We start from the raw sequence: 13,605 nt of genomic DNA, 5'->3' as shown, positions 1-13,605 counted from the left end.
TTGTATCAATCCATGAACCACATCTGTATCGACTGCTTGCTGGTCAGCAACACTAACCCAACGGAGGCGATTATTCACTTCATAGCTGTATCGTAAATGTATAGCTGACAGTACTTGGGAGCTTGTCCATCATCGGGTATTAATTGTCCAAATACATGGTGGTTCTGGCCATTAAGTCTGTAAACATATGGTCCACGGCCATTGTTGATAGAGTGATCAACATTGCCACCACTCGAAGTAAATGCAAACATGGCATTGTAGAGCCTTATGTTTCGTTGAAATTCAGCTGCTGTATCTTTGTTAGTGTACAAATACTTTAAGTAGGCAGGAGTTTGAGGAGAAGGTGGAAGCTTTACATCACCCTTCTTGCAGCAAAGTGAGAAAACTGGAGCACCTTTTGTAACATTTTTGTTGGTCCGTTCCTCTTTCCATAGACGTGAATTGCATTTTGAACATATTGATTCAGGACTACCAAGGCTCGCATAATCCTTTGGTATGACTCTTGAAGTTTTAAAAGCTGTATTCTGTTCTGCATTTGGAAAATTGTACACATTATATACATAGTGAATGTATATAGATTGTACTGACTACATTTGTCTGGAAAATTTGAAAATGCACTCACCACTTTTAGATTGTGGTTCCATTCCAAAAGGATAGTCATCCTCACTACTGGATTCTCCTGGATAATCAATGTATGGTCAGAAAGTGTACCAAGCCTGGAAAAATTGAAAGTATATTTTGTATGACAGTAATTGAATATTTACCACATGAGAAATCACTGTCCGAATCATCCGATAAAACAGGGTGCTGAACTGTTGAACACTCTGAGGGTAGGCAACAAAAATAACATCAGCAAACAATGGAAACACAAAGCTGAACAAAATTCCTGTAATATTATTTTTGGTTTAGTAAGAAAATGTACCAATATCATCATCTGCAAAGTATTTGGTGCTTGGTTCTTGATTAGCAAAGCTATCATCAAACAAATTCCTTGTTGTACTTTCAAGATTACTTTTAGAAGCTCTTGAGAGCCATTTTCTGCGTTGAACAAAAGGGCTCTCCTTTTCATTAGTTATGTTAGACATTGGAATTCTTGTAAGAGAGACATCTTCCGGTGGTTGGCTATTTAAACTACTCGTCTCTGCATGAGCTTATGTTGAACAATTTGGTATTCTTAGATAACACAAACACATACATATCTATGTATAAATTTGAAAGCGAAGAATAGTATAGGAAACTATTGTAAACATTATAAAGAAATCATACCAAGATTAGTATGATTAGATCGTGATTCCAGTTTTCTGCGTTGAACAAAATGTCTCTCTTTTTCATTAGTTATGTTAGACAATTGATTTCTTGTAAGAGAGACATCTTCCAGTGGTTTGCTATTTAAACTACTCCTCTCTGCATGAGTATAGAAGCACAATTTGGTATTGTTAAATAACACAAACACAGCCATCTATAGAAATTATTTTCTTACCAAGATTATAAAGAAATCATACCAACATTATAAAGAAATCATACCAAGATTAGTTAGTGACAAAGCAGATAGAGGATATGTAAATCTTCTTGCGGAGTTTCCAGATATATTTTCTTTCTCTGCTGAATTTTTTCGCTTTCGTGCACTTTTAGGTTTGTATCCTAAGAAACATATGTTGCATCATGAACAATACAAAAAACCACAAACAGAACTAAAGTGCAGGTTTAGGGTCATCAAGAAAAACCTTGGATCATGTCTTCGGAGCTAAAAAGGCGCCATGATTTGGGAGTGTTCTCATCCTAATAAGAAAATTAAACACAAACGTTAAGTCTACATCTCCGAACAACAAAATTAACTCATAAATTGTTTGAAGCATACATTTGACATCGTCGATCAAGCAAGCAAGCAATCGCCAGTGGAATTTTTTTTGGCCTCAAAAGTGTAAGAAATTTAGGATAATATCATCTGTGGTTTAAAGCTTCTTTCGTACTCATCTTAAAGCTTAATTTCAAAATTCAATTGTAAAGTGTAGGTGTATTAAAAAATTTGCAGACGTACAGCAGCTAATTGTACTTGCTGGGTTTTGAAATGGAGCTTCTTGAGGAAGCCTCAAGCCTGGTCTTGCAGTTTCTCTGTATAATAGAACTGAATATTTTGTTTAAATGAATTAACTAAAGAAAGTTTTATCTATGAGTATATAGTATGTACGACGTATCTATCTTTTTATTGTTTTACGTGCACATGGTTCCAGCTTTTGCAACATTAAGCCGCCAAACATCATGCAGCTGTGGTTTGACATAGGGCAGCCACATGTAACACTGCTGTCCAAGTAAATCAATGGCATGCTTGTAATAAAGTCCATGATGAATGGCAATTCTATAAGGGGCAGAAACTACTGTTGGAATAACGCAACAGAAACCATAATATACATTGATTTCCAGAACTTGTAGATGCCGTTGACATTGAAGCATGCTGCCCGATTCACTCTACATGTGTGAAGGTTTTTTTAGAGGAGAAATGTCCTCCTGCAACGAACTGCCTGTTCTGTAACATTGCTTTCTTGGTTACTGTGTTTGCGAGGAAGCCCTTGGTTAACTAATCTCACAAGGTGTTTATGTTCTATGCTAAGCAATTTGAGTTGCGCCGTGTACTTGATGCATGTGCATAATTCATTATAGTCGGTTGATTGATGGTGGTGGAAACTTTGATTAATTTTTGTGTTTCTAGGAGGTCTTTATGTCATGTGGACAGTATGAGTTAAGCTTTCAGTATTTGATTATGCAGTTGATGTAAATACAGTGTGTATTTTCCTTTCGTATGCAGTTAACACATCGTATTAATATATATATGTATTCTTACCTAGAGCGAGGTGTGCATTCAAACATGTACTTGTTTGCAAATTATCAACACGATTTCCTTGATAATCCACCAGCGAATAGTTCTGCATTCATCAAAGACTTGTCAGTTTAGAACATATGCAGGAAGAAACAAGGGTTTCTCCCTTCTATCACAATTAGTTTAAAGTAATCACCAGTGTTTTTATATTATCAATTGTAAAGCATGCATTTCATACTTATACAATTTTACGTGCGATGTTTCATGGCAAGTCCTCACACTCGTGTCCAATTCGGCAATTCACTGAGTAATGTTTTCGAATTTTGGGCTTAGTTCCAAACTCTTCTCCAACAGGCACGACTGAGTTTAGGTGTTTTAGATTGAGGCACAAATGCGAAATACTTTCTGTGTATGCATCCTATTTAAATTACCAAAATGAGTAAATATGTTTATTTGTATAACTCCAATATGTGCCTTAAGACTGAACCACTCTTTGGTATAGATGTAAAACGAGATATGTTATGTCAACTATACAGGTTTTGTAAATTTGCAAGAGAAATCGCATACCTTTGGTGTTGATATAGCATGTTTATCTTTTGTAGGAGCAAAAACAAGTATAAGACAACATAAAATTTCATTACTGTCATCGGAAACACACCATAAGTTTGCAATATTAAGCAGCTTGTCTAAGATCTGGGAGGGCTGGTAACATATACATTTTATATTATTTTTTATTTTATTCATAATTATGTGATTACAGATACTCAAAAACATTTTCCTGTTGTAATCAATGACTAAAGATTGTAACCACAAGGCAGGGGAATACATACCTTACGAAGTCGCCGAGATTTTATGTCCATTTTATTGAACCCCGGTAAGCACACGTTTCTCATTTCTCTCTTTTCTTTTTCTGCAGTTTTTATCGCAGCCAGCAGCAACACCTGAATTGAAGCCTTCACAGATGCATGGTAAAGATGGTTTTGGTCCATTCATAGTGTTAGTTACCAGGAACTTCATATTCTCCTTTAAGAATTTATGCATTGCCTGAGAATTTATACAGTGGATCAGCAAATGAACTATACCACAACAAGCCAATTTAACCGTAACTAACGAATCTCTGTTAATGAAATGAAATGAAGAATGTTTGACGAGCTTTATCAGAACTGGAAAAGACATTCTATTTTTCTATTTAAGAAATTGTATATTCCACAATATTTCAAAGATCTAGGCTGAACCAGACTTGTCATCATAAGTTGTGTATAGAGAAATGAGTCACCTAAGTAAATCCATGTACACTCATGTATATCAACTACCTGAATGCCGGCTCCAGAGCTTCCCTGTTGTCTTTTGATCCTGTTGTCCTTTTTCCCAATGATTAGAGGAACCTATAACAGGAAGTCATTATACATAAACTGACTGCGGAAGGGAAATTATGATGCATAATTTTAGTTCTGAAGAAAAATAAAGGTTACCTATCAAACAGAGTTACTGTCGTGTGCCTACGATGCATCCAATGTGTGAGCTGCTTCAATGTTTCTTTACTATCATCTTCAAGGTTGTTATTTTCCTTTCATAAAGCATATTGTTACATCTTCTACAATCGCAATACTGATCGCAATACCCTAGCCTCTTCATTAGCAAGCTGACCTTCATTGGTGGATTGTATATGTATATAAATTAGTGTCAGTGTCAGCAATATTAAATTAGAGTACTCTGATGTTTTCTCTTATGTAGCAAATGCATCACAGGTATCACTCAGTTAATTTTTTAAAATAATTAGTTGAAACCTATAATTTAGATTTAAATGAATAATTTTTTTAATCCAGTGAAATTGTGCAACTAAGGTAGAGCAGTTTAATATTCCACAATGCGTAAAATTATCAATTCCAAAAGTTCAAAGCCAAAAATTTCCCATCACAGATGTTTTAAGAACAGGAAATAAGTTACTGTTGCTCATTGTGTTCCAAAAGTGTACTCTGCTGACGATAAGTTATCCTTTTTAGAAACATATGTTTTTTTTGGGACCTTTTTTGGCTTGTCAGAGGAAGGTTGGTTATGCCTAGGCTGATCTAACAATTATCTCAGGGTTGTATTAAAATTGTTGACATACGACTTGCGTCTGCATCAATGTAAAGACATCAGGCTTTTCATATATATAGTATATATTCATGGCAGGTTCTCGAATACCTCATGGTACACCACATTTTTTGTTAAACCTGTTTGGTCCTTAGCACTGTCAACCACAACTATTCCAAGTCCAGTTGGTGATGTGACTCTGGAAACCGCGACATAGAACTGCCCATGGCCGAAAACCGGGCTTGGTAGATATAACCCGACATTCTGGACCGTTTGTCCCTGGCTTTTATTGACGGTCATCGCATAACAAACGGCTATCGGAAACTGCTTTCGTTTCAGATTAAAGGGCAATGTGTTATCAGCCGGGCACATATTTATCCTTGGGATGTATGTTGTATCACCAATTCTATTACCCGTCAATATCAGGGCCTCTATTAGAAACGGGTAACATCGTGTGATTATCAGCCCGGTACCATTGCACAACCCCTTCTTGGCATTTAGGTTACGCAGAAGCATTATCGGCGCTCCAATTTTAACTCTGATTTCATGATTTGGCATACCACTAAATTTGAGTGAGTTAAGGAATTCAGGAGGGTATAAGACATCGTCTGCCTCAGAGAATGTAGAACCCTTACAGATACTGTCACAGCTGTTGTAGACTTTGAACTCCCCTGGTAGCCTCTGCAAAACATTGAGGGATGTTAATATAGCTCGATTGCGTAGATACTCTACGTCACCATGCTTTTGATCCATTTCTGCATAGATTTCATTAACCATTGCCTGTACTGGATCACCAGAGTAGTTAACAAAAACCAGCAGCACATGTATTTGGATGAGAGTACGCTATAATTTAATAAGCATTCCTCGTGTAGACATAGAAAACATGTTTTGAATGAAAATTTATTGTCTGTATCCCAAAGTAGATAACTCCTTGAACCAAATTCTGTACTTCAAATTTCTATACGCAAGTGTAGCATTAATATGACTGTAAATGCCCTGGCCATTTTCTTCATTAAGGACAAGTGGTGATCTTGAAGATGTGGGGTTTTTTATGAAAAAATCATTACACCGAAAGGTACTCTTGAATAAATGATTCCCTGATTAGACAAAAATTTATTGTAGTATTCTTTGAGATAATAATTTATATATTGTAGCAAGGCAATCCAATGTGAGGGTCATGTTCAAAAGATGCAAAGGCCCCTTAAAAACTAATCTTGAGTATTTTTCTAGAAGTGTGTTTACCTGGTTCTATGGGTCAAGTGTAAAGAAAGTACATGATAGAGTAATACTAACATGCTAATGTTGGCACAGAACATAAACTGAAATGAGGTGTAGGAGGCATACCTCCTCTGGTAAGTTTATCCATGAGGGTTCCAGGTCGTCACCAAGTGCAATACCTTGTTCAGATCCATCACCCAAAGCCAGCACCCAATCTCTAAATTGTACTTTGGCTCCTCGAACTGTAACTGTTGGTACATTTGTCTCAATACGCATGTTCTCATCCAGTGTAAACACCTCACAACTTTCCCAAAGCTTTGACTTGTTAATACTGGCCGCAACAACTTCTTAACGTCCTTTCCTAGGAATGACTGGCAAAATTTGTCGGAAATCGCCTCCTAGAACCATGGTGAGGCCTCCAAATGGTAATAATCGTGACTCCTCATTAATCTTGGAGCGTATATCACGGAATGTGCGATCAACGACCTCAAAGACAAAACGGTTAGTCATTGGAGCCTCATCCCAAATGACCAAGCCTGTGTTACATATTAGCTCAGCGAGGTGTGTGTTTTGTTTAATGTCACAACAGCTAAATTCATTGACATCAATTGGTATTTTAAAGCGTAAGTGAGCTGTCCGACCACCTTCCATTAGTAGTGAAGCAATACCGGAGGAGGCAACAGGTAGGACAATCTTCCCTTCGCTCCTAAGGGTCGCTATAATAGTCGACCACAAGAATGTTTTCCCCGTCCCACCAGGGCCATATATAAAGTAGAAGCCACCATTATTTGTAAGCACTGATTCCAGTATTCGATCAAAGATGATTCGCTGCATATAATTCAAGCATTGTATACCAATCATACATCATCTCTTCTAGAAATAATTCGTTCATGTACTTAGAACCTGAGGAGATATTAAGGTCAGGCAAACCTGGGTAATCTGCAACCTTTTTCCCATATTGCTTTAACAGCCCATTAATCGCCTCCAGGGCCAACATTTGCTTGTCATCATCAGTGAGTTTTAAGTTCGGCAATTTTGTAATTTTCCGTCGGGTATATTCTATGTCATCAGCGAGTGCTGCCCAATGCTTCTCCCAAAGCTCTGACGGGTTGCTAATTTCACAAAAAACTAATAAAGTGACGAATAAGTCCCGGATTTGCGATGCATTTGCATAGAGCGAGGCATCGGAAAGAGCAATATGCCATTCTTTATCTGATTCAAGCAATCCTCTATGAAAGCATGCTTCTTTATACGTAGGGTATATAATGTTGTCCACCGTTCTGATGTCCTCAAAACTCTGTGGGCCGACCACAAGGTTCAATAGTAAGCGCATGTAAAAACGTTCCCCCGAAGCAAGATGTGCATAGACCATGCGTCCAACCACTTCAATATTTTGTTTGCGGCGAAACCAACGTTTAGCTGATGCATCCCATCTGAATTTTGTTGGGTACTTAATAAATGTCAAGTCTCGCCCAAGCTCATCATTACGATTATTCAACATCCACTGAATAAACATGGTGCCGTCAGGATCGACCCGCCAAACAACCTCTGGCAAAGTCTCGTTGTCACGGAGCCTTACTTCCTGTTCATTTTCCAAGTGAAAATATAATCGCTGAACAAAAGGCTCCCTGTGATGTATTGGAAACTCAAATAGGCGCCAACATGACTCGGCTGCTGATACATATCGACATGACAAATAGTTCTTTACCTAATCTACACACAGTTTCTTGACGGAGCTCGAGGGTATGTCTGTAGTTGGTGCTTGCGTTCCATGAATCTCTAACAGAATTGTCACTGTATCTGGACCCTTGCCAATATATTTGAACAGATATTTTATAGAGAGAGTACGATTGCACCATTCAACATTTATGTGTGCTTGGTATTTCACGAGAAGCCCACAATGATAAGGGACCACATGCCTAATTAATAAAGCAGTGAGCATAAATAAGTGAATGTATGTGTAATGCCGTGCAATTTACTTTGAAATGTGATCAGCCCTTCTATTTGAATTGTTCATAGATTTTATATCAGGCTACCTAACATTTGATGGGCATATTTTTGATCTTACATAATAATTGTAACATAGGTACATTACCAAAGCAATGCAGAATTGGTAAACAATTTATACTTTGAATTTGTGTGATACCTGTTATCCAAGTGTATATTATTGCACTCCACGGTTTGTTTTGTATCCCGCCTCCTATACCTGGCATAGCCGTCTGCGTCCATAACCGTTACGTCACTAAAATTTTTTTAATAATGTTTTGTGCATAGGCCATTGGACATGCAGGGACATTTAGGATTTGCTGCTCCACATGGGCCATGCATCATGAACTGGGAGACAGCTTTGTAACCCACCTGATCGGTAAGCTTATCTGGAATCTCGGCACATATAACATCATCAATTTCATCGACAGTCAGTAGTTTGTCAGCAGGGGCTAGCCATAGCACAATATGAGCATGGGAAGCCCGCGCTTCTGAAACTCTATCGTGTAGACAACTACAATTCGATCCAGAAGAAATAAAAAGATGTAAGAGTCCAGTTGAACCACATATCCTGAAAGCATTCAGTTTTGTTTCATAACAAGGGTGAAATAATCGCAAGGGTTATACATGAGGATTGGTAATTACGCACCCTGCTGTTTTTATAATTTAAATTAGAAAATTGTAAAGTTGAAATACAGAATTTGAATATTGCAGACTATTAAAGCAGTAAGCATAATGTATTTGTTTTGAAAATTAATCAACTATAACGAGATGTACGAGATGTAAGAATGATAAAAATTTACTGGAAACATCTTAATGCTGGTGTACACTATCATTACAACACAGAATACTTATTACCATATACTTGCCAAAAGAATGAAACATCTCTTGAAGCCTAACATTACAGTTATGATCACCATACATCAAAAGCAAAACAGGATGTGTTTATAAACAACCATACATCAACAACAAAAGGGGATTTATTTATAAAGCTCACAAATCTATCTGGTAGTTAAAGACCAGTGTGAAGTTGCGAGTGTTTGTGTGTCAAATTTGAAATTTAAAGGGATTAAGGAAGAGAGTTTTTATTAGCTAGCCAGATGATTAGTTTGAATTTCAATCTTATTCCCGTCCAGAACCCAGTGTGTAAGTATTAATAGTCTATTGGGATGTTCTAATTAATTAGTAAAAGTGCTAGGCCTTTAGCTATCAATAATGGGAATAGTACAGTGGACATGTGATATGCAGATACAATATCTATCAGGCTGTTGTGTTACGCACGTTGTTGCGCAATACCTAAGCTCTGAACACATGTTCTGTAAGTTGTTTACATAGCAGTATAACCTCCGTGTAACCTTCTGGTCTAAGAGATTGAAAATTAATGTGGGAGACGGTCAGAACACCAAATTTTATTATTCAATAACGGGGCTGATATATGGGGACATGGGGTAATATATAGAATAGAAACAGATTTATCTGTTTGTTTTGCCTATAAACATAACACATTTCTGGTGCGGTGTATATCACTCAGGGAAACGGATGAATGAAAAGACATTTTTCTTACAAGCCTATCTATGAGGGGGGAGACGAATACCTGCAAGGACACGGCCTAAGACATGTTTTTTGGTGAAGTCATTGATCATAGCGTCAAGCTTCATTTTGAAGACGCGTGCAACAATATCGGGACGCACGGAGGCATCATGGGAGCCTGAAGACCGAACAACTTCCTGAACCTCATCCCATTTCGGATTACTGGTGAAAGTGATGAATAGGTCTGGATGTCCATATTCCTTGCAGACAGCCAAAGAATCCTGATAATTTTGTTGCATGTATCTAAAGCCACCAGTGAAGCTTGATGGTAATATAATTCGTTTTCCCACATCTGTCGCATCCACATCTCCAGGCCTAAAGCTATCAACAATATTATTGTAAAGATCAGATCTGATTATAGATTAATTTGTCTGTACCCATAGTAGCCTGCCACGTTCCACAGAGCACCATGCATCAACCAGAAATTGCAGCAGAAGTCTTCCCCCAACTAATAATGTACGGCCTTCAGCAGTGCGGTATTGGGCCCTGAATGCATAATATTCACGCATACTCACCGTATCATTCCTTTGAGTTTCACTATTGTTTGCACCACGGTGTTTTATGTTGTTTCTATATCCATCCTCACCGAATGGGAATAGGAGAGGGTACTGCAATGACATAAATGAAGGGTGCAACTCGCTGATGTGCTCGAGCCCCTTCTTCTTGTTATCGCCAACGATATCCCTGTGACTTGAGAAGTCATCATCCACTACCAGGCCAGCAAATTCATAGTCATTTGTAGTTGGAAGGTTCTCGAAATGGCCATCCGTCTTACGTCTTTCCAACAATCTCACAGAAATAGGTTCTGGTTGCCCCCATGTATATCGCTCTCGCAGCTGTCTAAATATATTGACCAGAACATTGTCGCGCTCGAGCATTTCTTGCAAGACGGATACAACACCTGCATCTACATCCCCATTCGATCCTGGGAAGTTAATCCTATGCGCTAGAGCCTCTTAGCCGTCATACATGTACAATTGAGCAAACTTGGGAGTCTTTCCTTCTGGCGGTATCAAAGATCCAAAGCTATGATATGTTCTTCCACAGACACGGAAAACAAATGGTCCCTTTCCAGTATTCACCGAATGATCAATATTACCGCCAAATGAACAAAATGCAAATATGTTGTTATAAACACGACTTTTGTTGAAATACTCCTTTGACCTTGCACTGCCCGTAGTTAAGAATTGGCTTAACTCTGGGGGTGTAGTGCGCAATAAAGGTAGTTGTACTTTCCCCTTGCCACAACAAATAGAATATCCCTTTGGGCTAGTCCCTACATGCCTACCCGTGAATTCGGAAGCCCATACCTGCGCCTTACAGAAGGCGCATGTTTCGTCCTGGTTACCAAGGCTGAGGATTGCATTGCTTTGCACTGTGGACGAAAGTGATAAAGAGAATGGGAAGCATCAATTATAAATCTTAGGCATTAAGATGAAATGGATCCAATTCAATTAAGAGATAACAAAGGCAAAGAGGGCTAAATGCTTACAAAATTCCTTCTTTTTACGATCTATGGATGTGCGCATCCTCTTTGTTTCTAAAAGACATCAAAGTCAAAGACATTAATGAATTTTCATAAAGGTATGCTCTGTTAAATGTTTATCTGCCCCCTAGATGTTTTAGAGAAGGAAGACATACAAATGCAGAGATAGTGACCTAAGTCAAACACATTAACGAAGTAACATTAAAGGATGCTCGGTTAAATGTTTGTCTACTACCTACATGTTTCTTAGAAGGACGACGCAAAAATGCAGAGAAAGTGACCTAACGCAATATATGATACGACCCATACCGCTATTCGTGTATTATGGATGGTCGTGGATGCTGTAGGCCACAAATTCATTTGCCATTGCGGACAACCTCTGTAGGTATATTTTAATCTGGTGTTATGGTGAATGTATGTAATATTTTTTTGGATTTTGGCAATTCCAACTTGCTCTAAAACTCTACATATGTTTTGAGTAGATGAGTAAGTACATAAGCACATTAAGTTATACACGAAAGATGTATACCTTGTGTTGATCTTGTTGATGGACTGCTTCCACATCCAGGGTTTGCATTTGCATCTGCATCAGAGGCTTGACTTTCAGGGGGAACTATACGAAATAAATTGTGGGAAGAGGGCATTAGGAGAACAACATCGTATGACATGATGAATGTACCCAACATGTTTGTTTAATGGGCTCACCACTGTCTGGGGATGAGCCAACTGTCCTGTGTGATTGTCTGTCCTGTACAATGGACTTTGGTCTACCCCTTTTCTTTGAAGGGCCTTCCCCTGGTTTCAGGCATCAATTCATGAGAGCGGCACGCACAACCCACATCAAATACATGAGACAATACTGAATCTGAAAGCTGAGGCATAAGTTTTACTCACTTTTAGATCTGGATGCATTAATCCTCTTTCTTGATAATCTTCTTTGTTCAATGACTTCTGCTGTGAGAACAATTGGAGGGCGACCCCGCTTTCTTGTTGAACTTTCCCCACCTACAAGAAACATTTGCAAGGTCGAAATTAAGTAACTTTCAAACACCCGAGACTGGCTTGGAATTATGGTATAGGGATGACTGATATTAAAGGGATGACTGATATTAAAGGGATGACATTTAGTATCCAGAGAAATATACAATCAATATGAGGGATCAAAGCATGGACGATTAGACAACATATATATGTGTGTGTGTGGGGGTGGGTGGGTGGGTGGGTGGGTGTAACCTCTTTCTTGCGTGCCCTGACCATTTCCTTGACATGGGTTGACCCCTGTGTTTGACGATCCACAGTTTACGGCACCCTTAGGCCTACCTCTCTTCTTTGACGGGCCTTCCCCTAAGTTGAGATACCAATAAAGACACGAAAGCATCTAAAAATCGCAGCCACCACACAGTGAACACTTTAGATTAATAAGGTTGTGCTAAATATGCCAACTTTGTCAAGTAATCCTAGATTTGGTTCGTGGCGTCCATATATTTGCGGTTGTCAACAGGCATATATAGCCAGCAAAGCAGGAGGTTATGTGGATACTCGAACTTCAAAACTTAGGAAGGAATTGGAAAGTCTTTATATTATGTGTATTGATACATATATACTGATTTGCCACCTCAGCCAAGTGTTTGCTGGTCGGTTTAGTGCCAAGTTGGGTGTTAGTTCAAGATTATCTTTGACATCTTCTAATTGTATCAACCACGCCGGTTTTGAAAGCAACTATTCCATCAAGATTACTTAAAAATGATGCTCTTAGTTTATACAAACAATTCAAGAAGCGACCTTATTTAATATAACAAATTAACAGTACATGCAATCTAGTTTTTAAAGAAGACAAAATTTATGGAACAATGTACATATATATTTGTTTTAAAATAGATAATTTGTCAAACAATATACGGATTAGACAAATTATATGTATGTTTATGCGTAACCTGTTTCTTGCGTGGTCTGACCATCTCCCTGACATGGGTTGACCCTTGTGTTTGATAAACCACGGTTTACGGCGTCTTTGGGCCCACCTCTCCTCTTTGACGGGCCTTCCCCTGATTTGAGACACCGATAGAAGAAACGAAAACACCAGAATGTCACAGCCACCACAAAATGAAGAGGATAATATTGCTATCATGGTTGAAGAATGTGAGTATCCACCTTTATATAGTCGATAATAAAATATGAAAAGGGAGTATTGAAAACTTGGTGACAGCGGGAAATAATAATACCCAGTCTAACAAAAGTAACTCTAAATAATGTTAAGTTGTTGCCTTTTATCTAAACGGATAATATGATACATTGCAGGGTCGTTGACAAATGGTCACGAACACAGTTTCAGTGCAGAACAAATAAAACATGTAAAGGGAGTAATCAAAACTTGATGGCAGTGGGAAATAATAATACCCAGTGTAATAAAAGTGACTGTAAATAATGTTAAGTT

Source organism: Daucus carota, chromosome 1, assembly GCF_001625215.2.
Source record: "Daucus carota subsp. sativus chromosome 1, DH1 v3.0, whole genome shotgun sequence".
NCBI classification, from domain to species: domain Eukaryota; kingdom Viridiplantae; phylum Streptophyta; class Magnoliopsida; order Apiales; family Apiaceae; genus Daucus; species Daucus carota.
This window is presented reverse-complemented; position numbering follows the sequence as displayed.